Genomic DNA, 20,996 nt, shown 5'->3' with positions numbered 1-20,996 from the left:
TTCATCTATATAAATGGGGTAACAATAGCACCTATCTTCCATGGTTGTTGTGAGTATCAAATGAGAGATAATTGTAATGTGCCTAGTACAGAGCCAGCACATACTAAGTACTACATGCATGGTAACTACTATTATTGTTGTGGTTATTATTAGAATAATAATATGTTCTGGGAGGCCTCCCTGGAAAAGAAGGAGTCTCCTTCAGTGTTTTCAGAGATTCATGGACTCATATAATGTCACAGAGGGAAGAGTTCTTGCAGATTGGCCACTCCCAACCTTGTCATTTTACCATAGAGGAGACCAAGGGCCTAGAGAAGGGATGTGATTTCATCCTACCCCTTATACCACACTGCATCACAGATAGCAAATAGAGCCAAGCCACAAATAAAAGGCTTTGGCCTACAGCCCCGGTGTTCTTTCTACTATGCTCCTCATCTCTCAGTTCCAATAAAGAGAAGCTGAGGTCAGAGTTAGACATGCCTTGTGGAAGGGAGTGGCTCTATGAGATAGACAGCAAGTTACTATTCTAGCTAGTGAGTATCAGAGCTGACATCCTGAATCCAAGCCCACTGTTTTTCCACTCTGCCATCTTGCCTCTCAAAAGGAAGGAGGGAGGATGCAGCTCATGGCCTTCTGCAGAAATTCTAACAAGTAGCATTGTCATTTGGACAAGGCTGTCATTTTAGAGGAAGTCATCCAATAAAACCTTATCATTTGTATAGATGAACCAGAGCCTAAAGAGGTTAAATGATTTTCCCAAAATCATGTGGCTGGTAAGTATCTGCAGTAGAATTTGAACTCAGAACTTCAAGGTTTCGAGTCCAATATTCTATCTACCATACCCTCCCTCTCCTCTGATTGTTAAGAATCCTTTTCCTTAATCAGACTCAAATTTACCTCATAGCAATTTTCACCCACTTGTTCTCAGTCTTTACCTCTTGGGCCAATCTGAGAAAATAGAATCCCTCTTCCACATAACATTTCATTTGTTTGAAGATAGGTTCCCCCATAGACCTTCTCTTCTCCAGCCTAAAAAAACCCAGTCCCTTCAACTGAACCTCATAAAGCATTATCTTAACGCCCTCCCTAAATACACTCCCCTGGATACTCTCCAGCTTAAGATGTCTTTTAAACATGGTACCCAGACAGGAACATAATACTTTACATAACGTTTAGCCAAGATAGAGTACAGAAGAACTGGTTCTCTTTAATTTATATTAATTACTAATATAGTTTTTTTTTCATCAATAGCTTGTCTTAATTGTATCATGCAATATGGGATGTAGGGATATTCAGGGAAGACTAGTCCCTCTGGTGTAAGAACTGCCAACTCCTGCTTTCCATCTTTGGTGTCCACCTGCTACCCAATTCTCACCTGTGGCTCCAAGAAGCTATATCATTGCAAAGGCCTTACCTCAGTAAACCATTTTGGCAGATGGACTAAACTAGGTTGTGGGTAACCTAGAGGTCTCAAACCTATCAGTTAGTTAAGGGGTGTCTACCCCAACCAAGTAAAGGCTTCCCCCAGTGGAATGGGTGGATGAGAACAATTTGTTCCAATGGACCATGAAGATGGTGGAAGCAGGCACATCTAGAGTTTGGTTAGATAATGAAGACACTAAGGTTAGATATCTCATCCTGAGCCATCACAAGTTGTTTTTACTTGTCTTGCCACTGGACTTTGATGACTATGGAAGAGATAGTGAGGTTGATGACTTTAAGCAACTCTGCCTCACTTAAATCTGATTTATGCCCAAGTCAAAAGACAGTAGCCAGTGATATCATTTTGGTTCTCTTCAAGCATGAAGGACAACCACCACCAAACATCATGTAATCTGGGTATACTGTCTTGTATCTTCTCATGATTTTCTAACTAGATCATACCTAACCACAACCCTAACCAGAAAGAGAACACCTGATGTTTCCCACTTCTCATTTTTCCCCCACTAGGTAAGCCAAAGACAAGTCTTGGCTCATAGGAGAATCTCAAGCATCATTTTATCTTCACTGAGTAATTGTTTTCCATGTTTCTGCTCACTGAGATAGAAAAAAAAAACTTTTTAGGTGTCAACAGAGGCGTGTTGTGGTAGAGATACCAATGAAGCCAAGAGACCTGGATTCTGGTCCTGGCATAACCACTAACCTGATGTATGAGTTCAGACAAGCCTCTTCCCTTCTCTGGGCCTCAGTTTCTCCATCTGTCAAATATTGGCAGGATGATTAGATTCAAGCCAACAAACTTATTGAATGTCTGCTATAGAAAAGAATTTCTGCTCAGAAACAAGAATTCAAAGATCAAATGAAACAGTCTCTGCCCTCAAGATATTTATAGACTAATGGAGAGATAAGATAGGATATAAATAACTCTAGCTCAGCACAACTTCAATTATCATAAGTGTAGCATAGAAGTACAAGCAAAATGCTTATGTGGTTAGGGGAATCAGGGAAGGCTTCATGGAGTTGGTGGCATCTGAGTTTGGCCTTGAAGGATGAGTGGTGAATTAAAGATCACTAAATGTGAGAGCTGGAAGGGACCTCAGTGTCCTTTGTCCAACCCCTATAGCATACCCAGCAAGTGGTCATGTCGCCTCTGCTCAAAGACCTCCAAGGAGGGGAGCCCACTGACTCTCTAGGCAGCCCATTCCACCTTTGGATGACTCTGATGAATTGTTGGTGAAGCTTTCCTGACTCTTTGATAGAAAAGGAGAAGAAAGGAGCAATGGTTCAGGGGCAGAAATCTCAGACTGTGTTCTGAAATGGTGAGGGTAGCTTAGAGTAGATATTTCCCAAAGAGGAGTTCTAAGAGATGGGACTGGTAAGATTTCAAAGATCTTTTCTAGTGTTTATAGTCTGTGAGCCTCTTTGTATAAATTACTGACTTGGTGGGGAGGACATGGGAGGGAGACAGAATTATTCCCCAAACATTCACATAAAACATAGACACAGGCACTTGTAAGCACCTAGAAGCAAACATCCAATAGCATGTTCCACCACATAGAGGCACATGAATATACAGAGACATGCACTCCAACACAGACAGATCCTGTTCACATGAAACACACTTCCTCCACATTTGTACTCAAACACAAGCACATACAGACATATGCGTGTTTTATCAGCACATAGGAACACACACCTGGCAGTATATGTCTTCTACATAAAGATGCAGGAATATGAACACACAGACACACACAAAACAGAGAGATACTGTTATTGGTAATGCAGAGGTGCTCAAAAACATATTCATGTATGCATTCGCAGAGACATAGATACTCACATGTTCACCCAAACACACAGACACATACTTATATATACACCCATGCGTTTAGCCACAAAGACAGCCAGAGAGATACAGACGCAGATACACGGATACACAGAAACAGAAACATCCACACATTCTCATCCACCCAGCACGCAGCCTGGGGAAGCCTTGAACTTCTATCCCCACCTGCCTGCTCCCTCTGTTGGGCTTTGCCCCAGCACCAGGAGTCTGCATTGTGCACCTCTGCAAACCTTGGAGCTAGCTGCTTTTGTTAGAGAATCAGTTTTCTCTCACCTCTGCCTTGGGGAGATGAAGGAAGGCTGCAGAGGGAGTTGACTCTTCCTGGCCTGAAAGGCTGGAGAACCTCCCCCGCCCCCAGCCCTCTGGCCCTCCCTTCCTCAGCTCTGCCTGGCCCACAGTTCTCTTCCCCTGCAGTCACACACATACTTAGGCAGTGCTGAGGACCTCCTAAGGCATATTATTAGCTCCTGCAGGTGAGTGATGGAGGCTGAGGTTTGGATAAGGGGAATAGGGCTGGCAGGTTGGTGGAGGAAGGTTCCTAGGACAAAGATTGCCATCAAGAGGGCTGGCTGAGTATTGGCCGGACAGTTTCTCCCTCTCCCTCTCCTTCTCCCTCTGCCTCTGCCTCTGCCTCTGCTACTGTTACTGTTACTGATTCACAGATGAAAAGGAGAAGGAGGAGATAGAGAGCCTTGCACAAACCGATTCAATATTCTGGTGGCCAGCCCTGGCGATGACAAAGAAGTGGGGCATGTAAATAAATACATGGAATCAGACTCTTAGACTCTGAAACTCATAAGCTTTGAATCTTTCAATCCTAGGCTCTTAAAATGTTTAAATCATAGCCTCTTAGAAGGTTAGAATTTTAAATTCTTAAAACCATAGGCTCATAGAAGAATAAAATGTTAAACTCTCAGAATCAAAAAAACAGAACCTTAGAAGGCTAGAATTACATTTTCTGAGACTCTTAGAATATTAATGTTGTAGCTCCTTAGAACCTTAGAAACAGAATCTTCAGGGAATAGAAAATTAAAGAAAAAATTTTTTAGAGGCTTTCTAGTCCACCCTGCCCCAACCTTTTTATTTTTTTAAACAGACATAGGAAATTAAGGGTGGGGGGGAAAGACTTGCCCAAGGTCACACAATACTAGCACCAAAGCCAGGTTTCAGGACTCACCTATTAGCTTAGTACTATTTCCTTTCCAGCGCTCTGTTCTGCTAGCTACCTAGCCAACTGCTCCTCCCTGACCCTGCTTAAAAAAAAAAATAGCTTTCCCCTAAGGAGAATCATCCCCTGTTGTGCTCTCACTCTCTCTTCTAACACCTTGATGCATTCCCTACTTTGGGTAAGATGTGGGTTATGCTCTTACCAAGCTCTGAGGAATTTGATGCAATTCAGTTCAAATCTATTCAATTAAGTCATTCATTCAAAAAACATTTATTAAATGCCTACTAGGTGCTAGACAGTATCCTAGATGTTTGTGATTAAAAAGATAAGACCAAAATAGTCCTGGCCTTCAAGGATCTTACATTTCACGTAGGAGAACAATTTGTATATATAAAAGCAAATGTGTTTGCTTGTATACACACATACATGTACAGATATGTTCGTATGTATATATAGTACATTATATGTATACTTATTATACCTAATATGTACAAATCACATAAACATATAAGTACACTAGCTTTCTATATGCACACAGTGCTACATATACACATGTCCACATGTGTTGTATACATGTTCACACATGTGTATTCTACATGTATATAGACACATGTATATATGCATGTGCATGCATGAAAAATAACTGAATAGCTAGCACTTCTTTAACGTATATGACTACAAAGTGCTTTGAACATATCTCATCTGATCCCAACAATAGCCCTGTGAAGTAGGTACTTCAAATATTACTATCAATTTTCAGGCAAGAGGACTGAGTCTCAGAGAGATGACTTCCCCAAAGATGTACAATTGGTAAGTAGCAGAGTTAAGAACTGAAGCTGAATTCAATTCTAGGCTTCTTGTGTTTCTATCCCCAAATTATAGATGAGAAAACTGAACCTCACAGAGGCAGAGTGCCTGGCTCAAAGTCAGGCAACAGACAAGTGGCAGAGTTGGGAATTGAACCTGGATTCAATTACCAGCTTGACATTTTTAGTGCTTACTTTGATGTAAGATGAGACTAAGAATGATAAGAAGAAGGAGGTAGAGACCCTAGATTTTTACAGTACCTGGCAGATGCCTAAAGTTGGTAGCATAAACACTAATGCTTCACTGATAATTGGGAAGAGGTGAGGGGAATAAAGTTTCATAAGCTCAGTGATTGAAAGGCTCAATAAAGGGTACCAGGGTGGCAGAGTAGAATTTATTGGAATAATTGTATCTACTTTGGGATGCCAGAAAGCACTAGGAAAGAGCTGGCATCTCCATGCCCAGTCAATCAATCAATAAACATTTATTAAAGGCTTGCTATGTGCCAGGCACTATGCTAAGCACTGGTGATACAAAGAGGCAAAAGACAGTCCCTGCTCTTAAGAAACTTACAATCTGATGGGGAAACCACATGCCAACAAATATATAGCTGTATATGAGATAAAAAGGTAATAACCAATAGAGGGAAAGGCACTAGAATTATATTTGCATACAATTCTGGGTATCATGCTTTAGGAAAAATGTCAACAACATGGAGTTTGATGCGGATAGAAGATGACCAGGATGCTTCTAAACCTGAAGATTATGCCTCATGAGTTTTGGTTGAAGAGAACTGGAAGTAATTACCCTAAAAATCAGAAGACTGTAGGAGTTGGGGAAATATGTGAGCTGTCTTCAAATATCTGAAGGATTATCATTACAAATAAGCATTAGACTTGTTCTTCTTGTCCATATAAGAAAAAAACAAAAACAAAAAAACAATGGAGGAAAGTATAGAGACTGATTTTGGCTTCCAATAAAGAAAAAAATATTCTAATAATTTATCTGCACAAAATCATAATGGACTGTCTTATGTGAGTTTATGTTCAGATGCTTAGGTAACCCATTGTGGGAAATGTTGTAGGGGGATCCATGCTCAGATAAGGATTGGGCTGAATGCCCTCTGAAATCCACTGTGAACTGAAATTCATTGATTCTATACCTCAGATCCCTCCTTTCTCCTCAGAAAAGAAAGTCGGGCTTAATTTAGGAAAAGAGGACATAACCAAAGATTCCAAGAGCCTAGGTTATCTATTCTCCCCAGTATCTCCCGAACAGAAATTCCAGAAAACCAAGTAAAGCAGTCATTTTGGAGGAATTATGGTGCAGTTTCTTAGGAACTTATTTTCATCAGAAAAGATAGAACAAAAATGGGTAAGGAGGCTGATACCCAGCATAAGGAGGAATGTAGTAAGAGGGCACCGACGTGCTTTCAGTGAGTTCAGATCACCAAGACATGATAAAATATATCTCTGAAAGAACTAAAAGAACAGGCAGCTTTGATAACTCTCAGTCATATTTAACAGTCATGAAGAATAGAAGAGGTACCAAAAATCCAGAGAGGGAGGCAAATGCTGCAATTTTAGAAAATTGGAAGAGAATAGAGCCAAATGATACTTTCTAATGAAACTCTAGAATGCATTATTAAAAGTATATAAAATTAGGTGGACAGAGTATTAGAGCCTTCTTTCCCACTTTGACCCACGATGCATGTGGTTCCAGATGCTCCTTTGGGAAAAAACCAGGAGAAAAAGAAAACAGACTTTGGAAGGCAGACACATGGGGAAAGCTGGCCTCCCAATATGTCCCTGATTTCCATCTTGCATCATTCTGAAACCAAATTCATATCTATACCACCACTGGAAAGTATGTGTCAATCTACTCCTATACTGCCCCACTCACCATCTAACTTTCCAAAACCATTATATCCCTTCCTGACTAGCCACGCACCTATATGTGTTTTCTCTCCATTAAAATGTAAGTTTCTTGAGGGCAGAAACTGTCTTCTCTTTCATATTTATAACCACCCCCTCCCTGGCACTTATCACAGTGCTTGGCACACAGTCCTTTAACAAATGCTTTTTAATTCATTTATTCATTGATTAGGAACAAATCGTGCCAGACTGATCTCCTTTTTTTTTTCAAACAAGGTTACTAGATTGGTGGGTCAGGAGAATGCTGCAGATATCGTTTATCTAATTTTGCAAAGCGTTTGACAAGTCTCTTATGCTATTTTTATGGGGAAGATGGAGTGCTCTAGGCTAGATGAGAGTTCATTTAGACAGATATAGAACTGATTGAACGGGTAGACCCAAAGAGTAGTGGTCCAATATCAATTTCTGAAGACTTCTTAGAAAAAAAGATGATTGCCACAGTCAAGGCAATGAAGGCCAGTGAGGGCAGTGGGAATAGACAGAATTGAAAGTCAGAATTTCATTAATAATAATTCGTGTGTAAATCATGTTTCCAAGTTTGCAAAACACTCTCCAAAGTCATGTTGTGACATAGTGTTAGCATTATCATCATTTTATGATAATAATAATAAAAATATTTAACACTTATATAGCAGCTTAAAGTTTGCAATTTTTTTTAACCTGCTATCAAATAACTTGTCTATGACCACATATTCCCTAAGAGTCTGAGATAGGATTAAAATCCAGATTTTCTCTTTTCTCCAGCACTCTATACACTCTGACTCACTGCTAATGTCAAGCAGAAGCTCACTCATCTGGAAGGAGAAAGAAGTAACCGTCAGAGCTTCAGTTGATGATGACACTAAGGAGGATGTCAGTTCATTCACTGGTTAAGTTATGTGGATAATCAATTGGCTAGACCAGCCTTCCTGGGTCAAAAGACAAGTAACTCAAAAAATCACTACTGCCTCTACTCCACCCCTCAATAAGCTCTATAGACTTCAAGAGTCCACACTAGTAGAGCCAGGTAGTGCAGTGTGCAGAGCTCTGGGTCTAGAGTCAGGAAGACCTGAGTTCAGTTCCAAGCTTCCATACTTACTATCTGTGTGACTCTCAGCAAATCATTTGACCTCTGTTTGCCTTAGTTTTCTCATCTGTAAAATGAGGTAATAATAGTACCTACCTTCCAGGGTTGTTGTGAGGATTAAATGAGATAAAAGTTGTAAAGTGTTTAGTACTTAGCAAGTGCTGTATAAATATATTAGCTGTTATTATCATTAGGAGGAGAATGATGATGATGATGATGATGATGATGATGATGATGATGATGAGAGGATAGCCCCCAAGCTATTTCTGGCTTTTTTTTGGGGGGGGGATTCTCTCCGAAACTCTGAAGAGTCTTATTGCAACAGGCTGCATCTGCTCTAGACAATCCTTCTCTCTACTTCCTGCACTTTTCAGGGAATTCCTGTGATTTTCATACTTTAATGACCAACATGTTTTCAGGTTTCTCAAGCCTCCTTTCACCACTATCTACTGTCTGCTCCCTGGTGACATCAGAGACAGGAAATCAATCAGAGATGCCTGAGCAAGAACTTTTCCACCCTCTATAAAATCTGTGGTCTTTCACAGTCAAGCCACCGAATTGTGGAGGTTATTGATTCTCAGCTATCCAGGATATCACCTAGCAGAAATAATAGCATGATAGACAGATAGTGTAACAAAATGGATGGTGCATTGGAGTTAGGAAGACCTGGGTTCAATTCCTCCTTCAAATTCTTACTAGCTGTTTCACCCTGGGAAAGTCATTTAACTACTCTGAGCCTGTTTCCTTACTTACAAAGTGAGGGGGTTAGATTCAATGGCCTCTAAGGCCCTTCTGGCTCTTAATCTATGATACTATAATTTAGAGCTGGAAGGGGCCCTTGAGGCAGTCAGTTCTAAACCATTCATTTTACAAATGAGAAAATAGAAGTCCACAGAGGTTAGTGATGAGCCCAAAGTCTCAAAGCCATTAAGGGAAATGCAAGGATCAAAAGCCAGGGCTTCTGACTCCAAGTCTATTATTCTATATTACCTCACTTCCTTCCTATACCATACTCCCACAATAGGAATGAGGCTGGCCTCTCCCAATGCTCTGACCACTAGAGTGTCTAGGCAATCCCAAGACTATTCATGTAGTCACATGCCTACAGCTGTTTTTTCATGTGGATGAGGAGCTACATTTCTGTCATCTCTCGCAATGTTCAGCACCAGAAGCAGGATATGTTTCTACAGCATCCCAGGTAAGTGCCTTTCAACCTATGCTTGGATACCAGCAGTGACAGGGAACTTGCTACTTTTCAAGCAGAAGTGTACAGATGTTCCCAGGTGTACTGGCACCCTGGGGCTAGTATTACCCCATTTCATTTTTTAATAAACCTAATAGTAAAGAGTTATTTCCTTCTATTGGCCTACCCATCTTCTTCCCATTGCTATTAGTTCTGGCTTAGGACCCAATGAAATAATTCTAGTCCCTATTCCCCATGAAAGCCCATCAAATATTTATAGGCTTATAGGTCTAAAGTTGGAAAGGACTTTAAAAATCATCTAGTCCAACTCCTTCCTCAACAAATAGGAAACGGAGAACCAGGGAAGTTGTGTGACTTGCCAAAGTCACTTGAAGACCACTTACGTCCCCTTTTTGTCTTCACGTCTTCCCTTCTCCAGACTAAATAACCCTTGTTCCTTTAATAGAATAAGGATCCTATCTCCTCCACAATGACTATCTTGACCACTGTCTTCTACACTGTCCTTCCACTCCTCCAACCTCCTTATAGGACTGACTGGGTCACTTCTATGTTATCTGTACCACATTGTCTTATATTGTTAGTTATCCTGATTCACAGACTCATAGCGTGTTGGAGTGGGAAAGGTTGTTAGAATATAGATGGCAAATTGAAAAGAACCTTAAAACCAGGCTTTATAAGCTTTTTTGCACCATGGATCCCTTTGGCAGTCTGGTGAAGCCTATAGACCCCTTCTCAGAATAATGTTTTTAAATGCATAAGATAAAAAACAAAGCTAGTATATACTGGATATGTATTTTTCAGGGCAGCTAGGAGTTGCAGTGCCTAGGGCACTGGGCCTGGAGTCAGGAAGACCTGAGTTTAAAACAAGCCTCAGACATTTAAAAGCTGTGTGACCCTGGGCAAGTCCCTTAGCCTTGTTTACCTCAGTTTCCTCCTCTGTAAAATGAGCTGGAAAAGGAAATGGCAAACTACTCCAGTATCTTTGCCAAGAAAACCCCAAATGGGGTCATGAAGAGTCAGACACAACTGAAAACAACTAAACAGCAATATGCATTTACTTATATATACGTGATTATATATGTGTATGTATATGTATAAAAGTGTATATGTATATTTTTGTGTTTGTATATATAGCAATACAAGGATCCAAAACAATGTATTGTTTTTAGGATTTCAAAACATTTTACATCTGTTATCCCACTTAGTCCTCCCAACAACCATGAGGTACTTACTATTATTATCCCCTTTTACAAATAGGGCAAGTGCTATAAAGAAACTGAGGCTGCAAGAATTTAAGTGACTTCTCCTGGGTCGCTCAGATATGGAGTATCTTAGATGGTATTTGAACCTAAGACTTCTTGACTTTAGTCCCAGTGTATTAGTCATTGTTCCACCTAGCTACCTAGGATGGGCATAGGATTGGATAACAAAAGAAACCAATTATATTGAGATGTCTTATTTAGAAAAAATGGTCATGGATGCCAGGTTAGAAATCCTGCCCTAAGGTACAGAACATAGAAAGTCAAAGCTAAAAGGATCCTTAGATATGGTCTATTGCAACCCTCCCACTTTACTGATAGGGAAAATAATGTCCAGAGAGAAGTGAGTGCACTCCCTCCCTATCGCATCATACCCCTTTGTTGAGGGCTAAGTAGTAATTATTATGAGTGAAATAAGATGGTCAAGGATGGACAAGGTCACCTAATTCTAGAGTCATGGGGTGGGAGGAGGAGCAAAGGAGGAAGCTCCCTGGAAGAGGTAGGCCTTAAGCAGAAGCTTAAAGTCAAGCCAAAATAGGAAGAACAGCCCATACAAACCATACATGTGGGAACTATCTTGACAGAGATAGGGTATGGTAAAGATATTACCTTGGCCAAAAAAGAAGGTAATTGTGAAAGGGGAGGTAGGAAGGCTAAGCTGGGCTGTGATAGGCCAGATAGACAGGGATAGATTGCTGTAGTGGAAGCAGGACTGAAGCTAGATCCACAGGCCTTGATGGGAATCTTGGCTCTTCTAATTAACAGGATCGTTGGCAAATCACTTCTCCTTCTCTCAGAGCCTCAATTTTTTTGCCTCTATAAAATAAATGGGTTGGGTTAAATTATCTCTTGACAGGCCCTTCCATCTCCAAATCCTATGATCCTAAGGTTTTGCCCATTAGCTAAGCCTCATATTGAAAGCAGCTACCATATGGTGACTGTCTTCAGGTTTAGGAGGGGGCTGTGTCCTCAGCCAGTGTTGACGATACAGACAAAGCAGTTCCTGCTGTGTTTAAGTGATGGGATCCAGCCCAGAGCTTGGAGCCATCCCAGATCTGCCTGGGAAGTTAGTCTCCACCTTGCACTCCTCCAGAAGGCCACACGGCAGGGGCCGCCAGTTCTCTGCACTGAGCCCTCATGCCACTGACAGCCACAGACCAACATTCAGGGAGAAGCCAAGAATCCAGATGCCAAATAGAGAAAAACAAAATAATAACAGACTTGCAGACGGGGAGCAAGAAGTTTCCTCAGAGGGTATCTACTCCAGCCTACCACCCAGTGCAGAAATCCCTTTTCAGCATCTCTGATGAATGGATGCTTAGTTACGATTTGGACAGTATCATAGAAGGATGTATTGCTGCATTGGAGAACTCAAAATCTCATCATAATGAGGCAACAAAGAAAGACTTTAGTGGAGGTCAGTCAGAAACTATCTAAAAGTAGAATGGATTGCCTTGTATGAGCTCCCCTTCACTGGAGGCATTCAACTAGTGACTAGATGACCATTTATCTGGGGATATTACACAAGGGATCCATCCATGGATGGATATTATAACTATATTCACACTAAAGTGTCATTAATTGCTAAAAGCATCATATTTCACTTCCTAGGGGTAGGAAACTAATGAAGCTAATGGAGGGGAAGAGACACAAGATGAACCCAAACTCTGGCTATTCCAAAAAGTATTTCTATTGGTGGGGGCAGCTACGTGGCATACTGGACTTGAAGTCAAGAAGATCTGAGTTCAAATCTGGATTCAGACACTTAGTAGCTGTGTGACACTTAGCCCTGTTTGCCTCAGTTTCCTCATCTGTAAAATGAGCTGGAGAAGGAAATGGTAAACCACTCCAGTATCTTTGCTAAGAAAACCACAAATGGGATCACAAAGAATCAGACACAACTGAATAACAACGTTGGCATCTGGGAAAGAGAGATACCCAGTCAAATATAGCCACTCAAATACTTAGATTTGTCTCCCTGAAGACAGAGTCTACATCCGTTCATTGAGAATGAGGATTCATCAAGGTCATGTGTATCTCGTCTTCCTTTATTTCTTCTATATATACTAGATTCTGGAGTCAATATCATTCCCTCCTGAAGACCAGCTAGCAAGATGGGAGCTTAGAGATGTGGATAGTTTGATTGGACCTGGCCAAACTGCTGGAATCACTTGGAATTTCCATAACAAACTCAACCAGTCTTGTTGTATTACTCTTACAAAGGGCAGAATTGAAGGCAATGGCTAGAAGCCATGGAAGAAGTAGATGGAAGGAGAAACTTCAGAGCTGTTTTGGCATAGAATAGGACCACCTCAGGATGACTACCAGGTTCTCCCTCATCAGAGATCTTTAAATAGGTGACCCCTTTCCAGGTATATTGTTGAGCAGTTTCTTGTGCAGATAGAGTTGGATTAGTGGACTCTGAAGTCCCTTCCAATTCTGAGGAAATTCCGTGTGCAGAGCATTTATGGTCAGTTCTGGAGATTTTTAAATTAATACTAATAACAGAGAAAGAAGAGGAGAAGTTTAGATAAGGGACAGGAATTTATAGCCTATGCTAGTGGGGGAGGTATGAGACACAAATAACAGTAATGCGTTGCTGTATCAGAGAGGCTCTGGTCTGGATAGGCAGAGGCAAAAAGATCTAGCCTCTCAGTCATGTATTTGAAATCCAGGTTGGCTTGAGCAACTATAGGAGACAAGAGAGATGGCTTCTTACAGTAGAAATAGGATTGGTCTTGGAAGTAGGAGGTCTTGCTCCTATCCTCAGTTCCACTGGCAAGTGATGGTGTGACTTTGGGCAGACCTTTAAATCTGACCTACAAATGCATCATATATTGGAAAAATACACTGATTTGAAGACAGAAGGTCTGGGTTTAAACTCTCCCTCTTCCAGTGGTTTAACTAACTTGGTGACTTTGGGCAAATCCCTGTCCCTTACAAGGCCTTATTTGTCTCACCTTTAAATTGGTGGTTGAATTAGATGATCTTTAAAGGTTCCTTCTAGCTTTCAATCCTGTGATCCTCTCTGGGCCTCAGTTCCCCTTTATATAAGTGAGGTGCTTCAACAAATCATCTCAAGGGCCCTTTCAGCTCCAACAGTTTAGTATTCTACAATTCCCAGCATTTTCCCAGGCGGAGGAGGCAGAGGTGGCATTGAACACCTTGGAGACACATGATTGGCACCACCAAGCCTGGTTGCTCATTAAGGCTACAACATAATGCTTGGTGTCAATCAGCATAATGTTCTGGGTGAGCAAGTCCCCTGGATTGGAAATCACTTCTTTGTACCAGTTCCCCATGACTAACCCTGACAGTGTCTAATGAGTCACTGCCTCAGGCGGATAGAGAGTGCGCCCACTCCAGACACGCTCTGCCTTCCCACAGGGTACAGTGCTGAGGATCTACCCTAGAGCGGGAAGGTGGTGGCATCAGTCCCATTAGAGGAAAGCCTTTGTAACCACCCACACAGTGTGTATTTTGAGGGGTCCCAGGAAAGCCCCAAAGTATAGTACATATAATTATATGTACAATCTTGGAATTCCAGAATAATAGAATGGCAGAGCTTGAAGGGCCCTTCAAACAGAAAATGGCAGAGCTAGGTAGTATTTCAAAATATTAGCTCCTAGATAGACACTGTAGGCTAAGGCTAAGAGAGACTTCCTCAGGGTCACACAGATAAGTAGTGTTAGAGTCAAGATGAGAACCCAGGTCACAGAATCAAAGAATTTCAAAGTTGAAAAAGACTTTAGAAGTTATCTAGTCTAACCTGTATAAAAACAGGAATGTGCCTTTTAGGTGACCATTCATACTACTCTCAAAGTTCTCCAGTGAGGGAAATTACTACCTCCCAAAACATTCCATTCCTCTTTTGGATACCTTTAACAGTTAGGAAATCTCCCTCCACTCCCTCTCCACCCCCAGTATTGAGCCTATATTTTCCTCACCTCAGCTTCAAGCATTTCTCCAAATTTCCCCTCTGGAACTAAGCAAAGCAAAACTAATTAGTCTTCTGCATGACAACCCTTCATGAGGACAAGCCTTATTTCCTTTCTAAGTCTTCTTTTCTCTAGGCTAAACATACTTAGTTCTTTCAACTGATGGTCTCATGGCAGTCTAGTTAACAGCCACCATGCATTCCTTTATTACAGTTTTAGTCACCAGTGCCCCTGAATATTAGGAGACTGCGTTGTTCCAAGATGAAAAAATATGCAACAATTCTTGAAAAGTCAGATATCTGCACTGAATTCATAAGTCTAAGCATTGTTCCCAAAATACAAGCTCTCGGACGCTCTTTCTTCTATTCAATTCTCGTCCCTGCTGATGTACTGCTAACTCAATGGCTTAGCCATCTGACTATATGTCAAAATCTGGACAATAGGTGTCTGTCATTTATAGTACTATTCCTGTGGGTATTGTTGGGCTAATCTGTTTTGAATAACCACAGATCTCATCGGGGAAGAGCAACAATATTCTGGATCTCAATACAAACAGCATAAAGAGAAGCATTTGTAGGACTTCATTATAGGGAATCCCTCTTGCATTTGTACCTTGCACAAGGCATCTTCTATGTGCCATTGTAGATGCTGGCAAAAAAAAAAAATTGTGGAGCATCTATTACTCGCTATTTAATGCCTAGCTTGAAAATAACCAGAGGGTCATTAAGTAAAGATGTCTCTGGTAGCACTTATCCAGAAATCTTTTAAGATATTAACATATACATAAGAGAACCCTCATTGGAGTCCTGAGTTCAAGGCTGTGTTTGGATCTTCCGAGTCAAATACTTTTTTTAAACCAACATATAATAAACACAGTGGAATGTTGTTTTCTCTATGACTTTCAGTCAGCCATATGATTTTTAAAGAAGGATGAAATCTATTATAGATCATTGTTTGCAAAAGAAAAAAGAGTCTGTGAGGATACCCCAACTCATGTAGATCATTTTCATTCCCCTAATATACTGTAGGCTTCTTGAGAATTAGGACTGACTCATCTTTCCATTTATGTCACCAGTGCCTAGCACAATACCAGGAAAATAGTAAACACTTAATATGTTTTTCAATTAATTGATTAATAACTATTTCATAAAATGAAAACATAGGCATGGGAAAAAGTAACTATTAAGAGAGCTAGGTAGCACAGTGGATAGAGTGCTAGATGTGCAGTCAGAAGGACCTGAGTTTAAATCTGGCCTCAGACACAAACTAGCTTTATGATCTTGGCAAGTCTACTTAATATCCACATGCCTTAGTTTCCTCATCTGTAAAATGAGGATAACAATAGCACCAACTTCCTAGGGCTGTTGTAAGGATAAAATGACATGGTATTTATAAAATTTTTATTATTAATAATAATGTTGACTTGATGATCTTTTTGGAGTATGAATATTATCCTTTTTTATTTTTTTTTTGGTATTTTCTGCTCACTAAAAAATGTTGTAAAACAATCTGTTAGTGTTTTCAAGATATTGTTGCCTGAAGCAGAGATTTCTTCAGTGTGTGCTTTGTTGGGTCTAGCCTCCTCTTTTTTGACTTTTTCTTTCTAAAGTGTTATTTCTACATCTTCATATAGAATGCTATTGACTAAGGTGTTCAAGTCCAAATATTCAAATGTTATTGCTGATGAAAATATATATATATTTTTCCATTTGTAACTCATATCTGGGCATTTTTATCTGATGTCTACACTTGGCAGCTAGTTAGCTCAGTGGATAGAATGCTAAGCCTGGAATCAAAGACACCAAGTTGATACTGATAAAACATGTTTCCCTGGGCAAGTCACATAATCTCTATTTACCTCAGGTTCTTCATCCATAAAATGGAGATAATAATAAATCTCTTCCATAGTTGTGAAGAGAAATAAGATATTTGAAAAGCATTTTGAAAACTTCCAAGTGCCATAAAAATGCTAGCTATTGATATGTTAAGATTCCCATTGGCTTAGTTTTCCTCCATTACTTTTCACCATTCTACAAATGTTCATAAACTGTTCATAAACTTTCACCACCTCCCTCTATTTTGCTTTACAAATGAGTACTACCTTTGGCTTCCATATCTCTGTTTGACAAGGAGATAACATATATGCCAGCTAAGGTAATTTATGAAATATTTTGCAGTCACTATTTTATGTAGCTTAAACTTTTGCAGAAAGTAGCAATAATTGAGGTCAATATCTTCATCTTTTTCCATTTCCCATTTTTTTAATGGATGACCCATTTGAATAGGTCAGATTGAGCTGTTGCAATTTGTTCGCAGTCTTTCTTTTCATCTTTAGACTTTTTTTTCCCTAATTTAATACATATTTTAGCATTTTCTCTAACTCATGGTCTGCCTGCACATAGCCAGCTCATCCTACATTTACAATTAATGGTTTCCTATCTATTAAGGAATACTTATATTTGGATTGTGTTGTTATTGTCATTGGTCAAGTCCAGAACTCTTCAACTCTATTTCAGAAAAAGATATTCATGATACATAGGAGTGAAGCTTCTGAATGGTCTACAAACCTTTGCAGACTATTGTTTCTTAATCCAGAATCATTTTTTTCGAATATGTTTTTCTCCATCTCCCCTTTTGCCCACTTTCACCCTGAAGTAATGAGGTATCAAATGACATGTCAACTAATTTTGGAGGTTATTGCCAAGCCCATAAATAATTTTCTCCCACTAAAAAAATGCTTATTGAAGCTCTTTTTCCATGGGTAGGACTATCCACTAATCCACCCACCGCCAAATAAAAGTGTTCTCTTACAACAAAGACATATATAGGCAAGTCAAACAGCTCCCAACAGTGGCCGTGTCCAAGAATACAATTTCTCTATCTCTAGTCTTTACAACAGACATTGGGACATGAACTACAGCTATCATCAAGTGTTCATTTTCTTTATACTACTGATCACTTCAAGACCACATAACAAAGTCTCTCATGATGCTTCTGGTGGCCTTGGGCACATGAAACCAACTCCACTAACTCCATTATTTGTCTGTTCTATGACCCTCCTTGAGAATCATTGAAATATATATATATATATATATATATATATATATATATATATATATATATATATATATATGTATGTATATATGTATAAATGTGCATATATATATATATATACATAAAAATTTATATAATTTATATTTTATATAACATAATAAAGATATACTTTATATAATATAGTATTGTATAATTATATAATATACATAAACATACATATATACATATACATGCACATACATACCTATACATATATATATACCTATATGTATATATACTTACATATATACATACACATATTTACATACATATATACATGTATGTATGTGTCTATGTGTGTCTGTGTGTGTGCATACATATATATATATATATAGTCTTAAAGCCAAGGACAGAGCCCTGAGGCACTGCATTATATACCTTCCCCTGGAACTTTCTTGTCCTGATTGCCAATGCTAATGCTGAAGAATCATCCTTTCTTCCATCTACTTATCAAGGTACCTGTAACTTGGACACCAGAAATCCTACCCTTTGTGGGAAAGTACTTTGTCTGCAGAAAACTGTGGGCTGTTTTGTTTTTTTTTTACCAGACAAGATGATAAATCTGGAGCCAGAAGAAACCCCTAGGGTTGTCTAGTCTAAAGGTTCTTAACCTGGAGTACCTGAGCTTCTAAGAGGTCCATGCATAGATTTCAATGCATCCTTGAACTTGTGTTAGAAAAATACATCTTTATTTCAATATAATTGATTTCCTTTGTCATCCTACATATTTGATTTTATGTATTTAAAAATATTAATCTGTGAAAGAATCCAAAGGCTTCACCAGACTGCCAAAGGGATCTCAGATTAAGGACACTTGATTAATTCAACTCCATTTTAAATATAAATCAATTGAAGTCCCAGGAGTTTCAATCACAATTGCTAACAACTGGCCTCATGATTTGATTCAACTAGAGTCCAAAAGATAGAGATCCATGGGCCCTTCCAATTAGAAAGTAATCAAAGATGATCTGGTACAATCTTTCACCCCACACAGGCATCTTCTTAGTAGTAGTCATGACAAGTAGCATAAGCGTGAACATTTCCAATGAGAGAAAACTATCTCCCAGGAACAGCATGCTCTAATGTAAGGCAATTTCACTGCATAGGTATGTTCTTTCTATCACTTCTCCCCTTTGCTCCTAGCTCTGTTCAAAACAAGTCTGTCTCTCTGCCCTACTAAAACCCTTCAGATATCAGAAGACGGTTGCCACAACTTTAGCAAGCGATCTACTAACAGAGTAACCTTGTGCATATCTCTCAAATGCTCTGGACTTCCAGTTTCCAAATGAATGAATGAGTGAAAAATTATTAAACACTTAATATCTGTAATAAAAAACCCTGTCTTTTCTGTCTCCCAAGACTATATTGAAGATGAATGAAGGCGGTAATGGATAGGAAAGCAATTTGAAAGTTATAACCACTTCCCATATGCAATGTAATTCAATTGGACAAACACTAACTAAGGTCCTGGGATGTGAAAGGCTCTGTGTTAAACAATGAGGATACAAAAATGAAATAAGACTCATTCACCATCATTGAGTAGTGAAAAGACATATGAAACCAAATAACTATGATATAAGGGAGAATTAGATAAGTCCATAAGGTCTAAACAAAGAAGTGGTGGAAAATTTGAAGAAGGAAGAATTGCTTTCAGTTGGTGGGATGGTTGGGAGGAAGGATCAGAGAAGGCCTTATAGAGGAAATGGTGATGTCTACCTGATTTAAGCCTTGAAAGAAAGAGGAAAGAGCATTTGAACAGACTGAGATGAAAGGAGAGTTCTTTCTAGGTATGAAAATCAAGGTGACCAAAGGCTCAGAGAAAAGATGGCAGGATGAGAATGGGATAATGGGGAACAGTCCACTTTGGTTGGAATGATAGGAAATATATGATATAAGGCTGGACTGTATCCAGATTGCAGGTCCTGGCCTTGAATGCCAAAAGGCAGTGATGAGCTCCTGAAGAACTTTAAGCAGAGGAATAGCCTGATCAGAATAGGTTCTCCTTAGCCAGTATTTGCAGATACTGAGAGAGGAAAGAGTTTGGGGCTAGTAAAAAAACAGTCAAGAAACAGTAGACAAAAGGTTTTAAGATCCTAAACTAGAAGGTTTTGTAGTCAGAGTAGGAACAAGGGGAGGGATCAGAGAGATATGCGAAGGGGTAGCAATTAATTTTCTTGAAAAGGGCAAGTTGGGCCCCAGACAGAAATTCCTTCAAAGGTCTTGGTTGCTCCCCAAATGGTGGTTATCTTTGCCCCACAATCTCCCCCACACTAGCTCCAACAACCACCAGAGACTTTGATGCCATCTGGAAGCCAAGGCTGTAGAAATGAGAAGAAGAAAATGATTAGAGATATTAATTTAATTTAGTCTTGGTTCTAATTGTCTAGAGAAAATTCTTTTGCACTAACACTAATTTATTTTCACTTAGGGCCAGTTATGCTAATTCAAATCAGCTTTAAGTATTAAAACACTGATACTGTGAATCAGATAATAAAACCGATTAATGGAAACAGGCACTTGCACGCTCTCGCGCGCACATGCGTGCACACACACACACACACACACACACAAAATTAGGGAAGAATCCATGGAAAATAAAGGCAACACCTTCAGCTCATGGAATGATCCACCTTCATCTCTACCCAGGCTATGAAGAAGCAGGCAATACTTGGCCAGCTGAGCTTGCTTAAAGTCTGGCAGGGTTTTAATGGCAGATGTGGCATTTGAATCCAGGTCCTCCAAATCCAGCACCCTTTCTACTAATGATAAAGAAACTGTCATTTCTATAGCACTTGATGTTTATTCTTTTATTAGAGTCTCACAAAAACAGTATAATGAGATAGTGTCTATGAGCAATGTTGTGCTGGTAAATGTTTAACAACTGGTTCTCTAAAATTGTAGAACACCTTTTTAAGTTTAATCTGTGTGTTAACATTTTCTCCATCATATTCTTAAGTGTGGGCAATCAATAAAACAATTGATCGAGCCCTGATTTATAACATTTGCTGATTTCCAAAGTGTAAATGCTCACACTGAAAATTTAACAGTAGGCTCTCCCTTAGCCACTTGATACTGACTCCAGCAATGCAGGTATTGTTAAATGCTGGTTTAGAGTCAGGGAAGTCAGAGTTCAAATTGCTTACTAGCTGTGTGACCCCGGGCATAGTCAGTTAACCTCTATCTGCCTCAGTTTTCTCATCTGTAAAATGGAGATAATAATCACACCTACATCCTATATTTGTTG

The sequence above is a fragment of the Phascolarctos cinereus genome, unplaced genomic scaffold, assembly GCF_003287225.1.
Source record: "Phascolarctos cinereus isolate Bilbo 61053 unplaced genomic scaffold, phaCin_HiC Scaffold_4;HRSCAF=312, whole genome shotgun sequence".
In the NCBI taxonomy this organism is placed as follows: Eukaryota; Metazoa; Chordata; class Mammalia; order Diprotodontia; family Phascolarctidae; genus Phascolarctos; species Phascolarctos cinereus.
This window is presented reverse-complemented; position numbering follows the sequence as displayed.